The following is an 8390-nucleotide window of genomic DNA, read 5'->3' as shown; positions in this document are numbered from 1 at the left end:
GGTTCCAAGTCTTGATGACTGGAAACATCTTCTGGTGTAGAAACTGATTGATGAACTTGATCAGATACACCAAAATCAACTGGGTCAGCTGAAGATAAATCAAGGCTTAGTCTTTTATTGATTGCCTCATTTGATTCATCGAATGTGACATGAATTGTCTCATGTACCTTTTGGAGTCTATAATTATAAACTCAATAGGCCTTTCTTATATCTGAATACCCCACGAAAACACCTTCGTCAGCTTTTGCATCAAATTTTCCCAATTGACTGGAATCGTTCAAAATATAAACTGGAGAACCAAATACATGAAAATATCCAATGTTTGGTTTACGATTCCTGAGGACTTCGTAGGCAGTCTTCCTATGTCTCTTGACATAAACTGACCAATTTTGGGTATGACAAGCTGTAGACACTGCTTCTGCCCAAAAACTGGTAGGAAGACCTGATTCAGATAACATACTTCTTGTAGCTTCAATCAATGTGCGATTTTTCCTTTCAACCACACCATTTTGCTCTGGAGAACGAGTTGAAGAGAAGTTTTGAGAAATGCCAGTGTCAGTGCAAAATGACTCTAATTCATTGTTGATGAATTCAGTACCATTATCACTTCGCAACTGACACACTTTCTTGGTATATTTGAGTTCAATTCTTTTGATGAGTGAGATGATTTCACCAGGTGCATCACTTTTTGATCTGGTGAATACCACCCAACAATACCTAGTGTATTCATCAACAACAACTAAAGTGTATTGTTTACCAGCTTTAGTTTGAACATTCACTGGACCAAAGATGTCCATATGCAGCATGTGAAGAGGTTCAGTGATACTGAAGTTTTGCCTGGTCTTGAAACTGGCTCTTTTCTTTTTGCCCATCTCACACCCTAGACATGGCTTTTCCTTTTTAAAGGAAATTAAAGGAATCCCTTCCACCAGTTGTTTTCTAGATAACTTATTGATATTCTTGAAATTAAGATGGGATAACCTTTTGTGCCACAACCAGTTGGTGTCCTCATCAGCTTTGGCATAGAAACAATGCTCTTTTGGAGCAGGTTCCATGTCCATTATGTACACATTCCCTTTCCTTGGTGCAATCATCACTACTTTCCAATCCTTGTTAAATATGGTACCTTGAGCAATATCGAACAACACCTTATATCCATCATCACAAAGTTGACTGACACTTATCAGGTTATATTTCAAACCATTAACAAATGCAACTTTTGTGAACTGGACCTGTCCATTGTCAATGACACCATATCCTTCAGTTTTCCCACTTCCATCATTACCAAATGTCACTGTCGGTCCATCTTGGACAGTGAACTCTTCCAGCAGGGGCTTACATCCGGTCATTGTCTGTCCAGCAGCGCTGTCCAGATACCAGATATTCTTCTTTCGATTGTCCTGCACACCCAAGTAGATAATTAGTTATTTTTGTGAACCCATCTTTTCTTGATGGGTCCACCAGACTTCTCTTGAGAAGACTCTGCAGATTTACTTGGGTTGGAACTGGAGGATTATTTCCAGCTTCAGGAGTAAAAACAATTGGTTTGATGGGAACAACAACATCCTCCTTTTCCATTCCAGATTTTGCTCCTTTTTGAGCAGATTGATTTTGTTTTTGCTTTTGCTTCAATGGAGGAGTTTTAACAATTTGTTTTTCAACTGAAGAAGACGAAGCTCCTTCCAGATTTTTTATTCTGGCAGTACAACTTTGTACTTGCCTAGACAAATTTTGGAGTTGACTCTCCAGTTTTAACAATAGGTTGTTTTCTATAGGCTGCTGAACCTTGGACTTGGGTTCAGCTAAATTCTGAGTCTTTGGAGTCTTGGGCTCATTGGACTTTTGAGGTAAAGGATTATCACCAGCTTCCTTTTTAACTGAAGCTTTAGCCTTTTTGGCTCCAGTTTTGACCTCAACAGGGGTGGTCTCAATGGATTCAGATTTGGCAATGTTAGAGGAGTCATATGGAGTCTCAACTCTAACTGATTCTGGCATCTGGTGAATTGTGGGTAAAACAGCTGCCATCTGAAGATCACCAGATTTCCAAGCAGTTTTTTGGAGCATTAATGGTTTTTGAAAAAGCGTCATAATTTTTACCAGATGCTTGTACCCAAGATTTGATAACCATGTGTTCCTTTTCAAGATCAAATTTTAATTTTTGGTTGTCTCTTTCCAATGCCTCATTTTTCAAATCTGACTCTTTGAGCGCCAACTGGACAAATCATTAATTTGACCTTTCATGTTGTTAAACTCAATTAAAACAGTTTCCAAATATCTTTCACAGTCAGTTCTCATAGTTTCAACAAATAACAGGTCATCATTTAATGATTCAGCAATATCCAGTTTTAGTTTTGTATCCAATTCAACATCATAATCTCTTACCTACCCATCTTCCAGAAACAAAATCATCTTTTACCACTGGTTGTTGATTTTCTAATGCCATGAAACACACATCTCTAATCTCTTCTTCATCATCAGATGAGTCATCAAAGAGTTCCCATTTCCCTTCAGTTTGAGCCATCATGCACTTGTTCTTTTCTTTCTCTTTTTCTTGTTCAAGAGACATGAGAGCAATTTGGGCCTTAAGTTTCTTGTATTTGGCCTTATAATCATCAGTTTTAACAAAATTTAGGACAACAGGACCAGTTTGGTTGTTCATCTGACTAGATCTGCAATCCTTCATGAAATGACCTTTCTTACCACACTTATAGCAGATAAGATTGGCCTTATCCAGAGAATTTGAACTGGAAGCATTATTGGACTCATTAAATCGATTAGATTTATGCTTGAACCTGTTAAAGGTTTTAGCAATCATGGCTACCAGATCATCATCGTCAGTTTCCACACAACCATTACTTAGATTTGTGGTTAGGTCAGAGTTCAGTAAGTTGTTTAACATCTCCTTCATAGAATGTAACTGGACATTCTCAGCAGACATTAAAGCAGCACAAAGTTGCCCAGTAAGGTTGGCGACCTTGGAACTCTGAGCATGGTTTAAAGCATCTTGCTCAACCAATATCCTTGCAGCATTATTATCTTCAGTGAATCTGAAGGCTCCATAAAGGGAAGCAAGAGTATGGCTATGCAAGGTCTTACCTTGTCTTAAGACAAGAACCATGTGTGCCCATTTGGATGGCAATACATCACAAAATTTCTCAAGAAGAATATCCTTATCCTTCTCCACTCCCAAGCCTCTAAGTTGATTAATTAGGCTAGTAAATCTGGTGTAAGTACCAGTTAAACTTTCATTGGGAAGAGCAAAGAAGGATTCATACTTCTTGTTTAGTGCAGCCTTTCTGGTGACAATGGTGTCATTTCCTCCTTCAAACTGGAGAGCTAATTCATCCCACATAGATTTAGCACTTGGAAACAACACAAGTGTTGGAATTAGTTCCTCAGGGACAGCAGCAAAGATCATGTTTTTCAGTCTGGTATCAAGATCAACCAGTCTGCGATCCTCGTCTGACCAATGTTCCTCAGACTTTTCCCTGGTAACTCTTCTCCCAATTGGGTCAAAAAGAGGGCTAACACCACCGGACATGGGTATATATGGTCCATCCTTGAGGATTTTCAACATATACCTCTCTATCCCACCAAAATGCAAGAGCATTCTAGATTTCCATGCACCAAAGGTCTCACCATTCCCATCGAATTTGGGAACTGGAGTATTGGAATAGTGTACATGGACATGGCTAGCTCCAGGTGTAGGAGGAGGAGGAGGAGGATTGGTGTTCAAAGGAGTTGTCACATTAATGTTAGGATTAGGATTAGTTTCATTTTGAGGACCAGAACCATTCTCACCTTCAGCAGCCATCAAGCAGACCTAGGTTATAGAATTGAAACAATTCAACCTGCCCGCTCTGATACCACTTGTAAGTCCCAACTAATATTATATGGGTGCTGAAGACACCTCTATGTCAATGGTGAGTGTACTTTGCAACACAATCACTTAATCTGGACGTGACCAGTTTAGAGTGATTGTGTACCAGGTAATCTGGAGGTTTACTTATTAAGGTGACAATGTAAATAAGTAAATACAATGCAATAATGTAACTGACAAGTAAGAAAATATGGTGAGACAATATGTAATTTTCAAGTGTATTTTATTTATAGATTGTTAAATAAAGTACAAGGTTGTTGCGGAACCAAGATAATACAAAGATGTAAATATCCTAACAACCTATGAAATACAATTGATCTATACTTGGAAATTCTCTTAACAATCGAAACACTTAAAGTTGTAAAATGTTCCTTTTTGCGATTGAGAGAATATTGCACAAGTTCACCAATATTGCAGAATGTATGTGTTTGCAAAGTTGTTGAAATGCTTGGGCAAGGACCTCTATTTATAGTCGAAGTATAAGCATTGGGATCTCAACTTCGACGTACAAATATGGTTGACAACACACAAAAGTATTAGTACATAATCCTTTGTGTGTGCTAAATAAAGTAAGACAAAAGGTTACTTTATTCAACCACTCTACATCTTTGCACTTTTATCCACAGACAAGATTATTGTCCGAGTAAAAGGATGTAGTGTAAAAGGTCCTCCTAGTAATCAGGGTAAAGCTTTGTAAAGGCATTTACACTGGAAGATCTCCAGTCGATTGATCTGGTGAAATGTCAACTGGGCTTCGCTGCCATTGCCATTTCCTTTCTTCCACTTGTTGTCTTCGACTTCAACTGAAAGGTCTTCAGATTTATGTCTTCAGATCTCAACTGGAGGAAGTCATCAGTTGCTTAAACTGTACAATGCAACTCGACTTCTAATATTTCGGACAATTCTTCATTTTCTCCAAATGCAGCTGGAGAGCTCCAGTTTATAGCCAAAATTGGACCTAACATAAAGTTCAATAATCGAGAATGTTAGAAAAATAATTTATGTATATATGTTTAATTAGATATAAATATAATACTAAACGTATGACTATTTGTTGTTTATAAATCTATCTTAAAAGAAATTTTTTTATAATAAGTATAACATAAAAGAGACATGCGTCGTTTCAATATAATGTCAAGCGTCACTTTAAGAAAACTCTAATCCTTTTTTAGTAACTTAGATTTGATATGTCGTTTAGATTGAGACATTATGTTAATTTATGTCGTATCTATATATGTAATTGATAGATTATGGACTTTATGTTATGGTAATGATCGATTACATGTTTTGGTGTTATATATATGTGTGTTATGTATGATGTTTGTTGTGTAATATACAAGTACAAACATCATATGTGTTAGGATTCCTTAAGATGAAATACTTAGGAATATAACTAAGTCTTGTATCTGACGAAGATAAGGTATATCTTCGTTAGAGGCAAACGAAGATAAACTTCGTTTGGTACAAACGAAGATTAACTTCGTTACATGGGCTGGGCAGCTAAGTTCGTAAGAACAAAGCCCAGCAAGCCCAGTTCGACTCAAAACATATATATACGAATGAATACTCTAAAATAAGTATCACGTTCGACATACAAGTACACCAGACACCTAAGTTCGTTCTATATCTTATAGAAACGAAGATAGCATAATACGGCTGATTATTTACTTGATAATTAGCGATATACCAGTTTACTAATCAAACTAGTTATCTCGTGAGGATTCCGCACTCACGACATAATCATAGACGATCTCGAGAGCGATCTATAGCTATCGAGGGACTCACACTGGCAAACACCAATGAACTGGAAAAGACAACTGAACTAGAGAAACTAACTGAACTGATAATGCCATGTGAACAAGCCATGTTAATTCTAGCAGTGGCCCATTTCAGACAAGACAAGTGTTTACTGAACCAGTCCAGTCGCTAGTTGTAACACTTCTCCAATAACAAGAAGCTCTAGTGGCAACCAACAGTGATCCGTCAGTGAAGCTATCCATTGAAGCACAATAGTGACCAGCTCCAGATTTAAGTCTCCAGTTGGACGTTCTAGATTTTAGTTTCCAGTTTCCCCAAATAAAATTTGTTTCAGTCACATGTTTTTGGGTCTAATAAAGAAGGAATGACAACTGTTGACAGGGATAAGGAATGAATTTGTGACAACATTATTTCAAGCGGTTTGTGGGTCCTTATACATGAAGAATCTTTCTAGAAGCTTTGTGTATTCAATTCCTATTGGTTGATAAATTAGTGATTGTCCTTTGCCTATGACATCCTTTCATTATTTTAATATTATATTTTGTTAATTCATAGGAAATAGCATATTTGGCTATAAATAGGGGCTTTATTTTCATTGTAAAGGCAGTTATTATTGAATTGAATAAAATTAATAAAACAGCCTCTATTTCTTATCCAAAATCTTTATTTACCTTTATAAATATTTGATCTGGGTGGTTTGGAGTGATCCCTTTATCTATATTTGTGCTGGCTAGACCTTTATCATATAGTGGTGCGATCCAAAAATCTTCGATTCCTTTATCTGTGTCTGTGATGACTAGATATTTATCAAATATAGTGGTGGGTTGGAGTGTTTCATTTATCCTTGATTCCGATGACTTGGTCTTTATGAATCTTAGTGGTGGATTCTTTATCTATAATTTCATTTTGTTGTTCTTGTTTGTTTGTTTGTTTGTTTGTTTTCATAATATCCTGAAAATCCGCACGAAAATAGTATTTCCGTTGTACTAGTTCTTTGATTAAAACGTTACTTTTCCCTGTGTTTGGTTTGTCGCGTGTTTTACGCATCAAAATAGACTAAATATTGAGGGATAGAACAATACAATTGGTTAAAAACTAGTCATTTTGTTGAAAAAAAAAAATACTTTAATGATTCATCTTCTTCAAAGATTAGAAACCTACCACTTTCTCCATGCACCTCTTTTTTTTTTTTTTCAGGTTATGCACTCTTAAAGAATAAGACCAATAAAACTTTTATTTACCAAAGTTAGGAACAATAATAGGGTGTGCAAGTGTATACCTTATATTTTAGGAAAATGATTAATGACAACAGCTTATTCTCAGCCATTTATCTCCTCTCTCCCTCCGATCCAAAATATGTTTTTCTCTTCCATAAACACTTATTAACCCAGAATCCCAAATACACAAATAAAACCCAGAATCCCCATATACGCGAAGAAGATAAAGGCTGCAAGTAAGGACTACATATCGTTGCCAGTTTAGGTATATGATGCCCGATTTTTTTATACTGAAAATTTTGATTAATGGATTGAAGAAATTGTATATAAGGTAGATTGTACACCAAGTGTTTGAGGATAGTCCAGTATATTCGATTGAGTTTTTTATTGGCTGATGATCACTTGTATATTTTTGGGTAATTCCATAGTATTTTTAGTTTGACTTTCTATGGTCATATGAGTTTTTTTCTTGAAGTTAAGCGAATAAAAGTTTGTAACATGATAAGTACCCGATTAATTCAATAATATTAAAGTTAGTTTTCTTGCATCATCGTGGCAGAATCTTCTTTTTTTTTTTCTTCATATTGATTTGAGTGTATCTGACTGAATTCAAAGGTAACTTATAGTTTTGTTAATGTTACAATGATATATGAGAAACTGTAAGTCTTTCTTATAGTGTATTGGGTTAATGACGCATACGGAAATTTAACATAACTAATTGATTCCGTTGATTCAAATAATACCCGGAAAACAATACTTTAAATTATCGTTGATTCAGATTGAATACCGATAATCTGGATCTCACACTAAACACACATTGTGAATAGGGAAAAAAATGAATTTTTGATTTATTATCAACGGATCATTTCCCCATGTCCAGATACATATAAATAAAGCTGCAAAATTCGAATGGGCCCTAAAATACAAGTGGGCCGAAAGTTATAATCAAAAGAAAGTCCAAAAAAACCGAAAAAACATACAAAATGGTCCAAAACTCATAGAAAAAGGCCATTTCGGGGCTCGAAGGTCGACCAAACCGCCTTTGGTAGTTTGCAGTTTGATGCGTCTCGTTTTGACTGGTCACACGCCCTAAACAGAGCCTTTTAGCAAAAGTTATGCCTATTTTTGTGGTGCTCTCTTTTTGTCTTGATTTTCTAAAAACAAAAGGGCCTAGTCCTTAATGGTTGGGCTTGGTCCTGCATCAATTAACCTAGGTTAGTTTTATTTAAAAAATATTAAATGACTTAGAAAGCCCATGTCTTCCATAGTTCCATGTATGTTAGTAAAAAAAGTTTATAAAATATAAGTCATTCTAGCATTCCTTATTTTATATAGGAAATGATATATTTACAACCACTTTTAGCCATTTACAACAATGTATGCATTGTATAGTTGTACACTGTGCTATAAAATATATACCGTTGTTGTAGATGGAAAAAGAGTGATGTAGATATATCACTCCCTTATATTATATAGATCCACCTTGGTCATGTAAAATTTATACAAGTGTAACATCTTTTCCAAAAAAAAAGTAT

The sequence above is a fragment of the Erigeron canadensis genome, chromosome 1, assembly GCF_010389155.1.
Source record: "Erigeron canadensis isolate Cc75 chromosome 1, C_canadensis_v1, whole genome shotgun sequence".
In the NCBI taxonomy this organism is placed as follows: Eukaryota; Viridiplantae; Streptophyta; class Magnoliopsida; order Asterales; family Asteraceae; genus Erigeron; species Erigeron canadensis.
Note: the sequence above shows the minus strand (reverse complement) of the source record.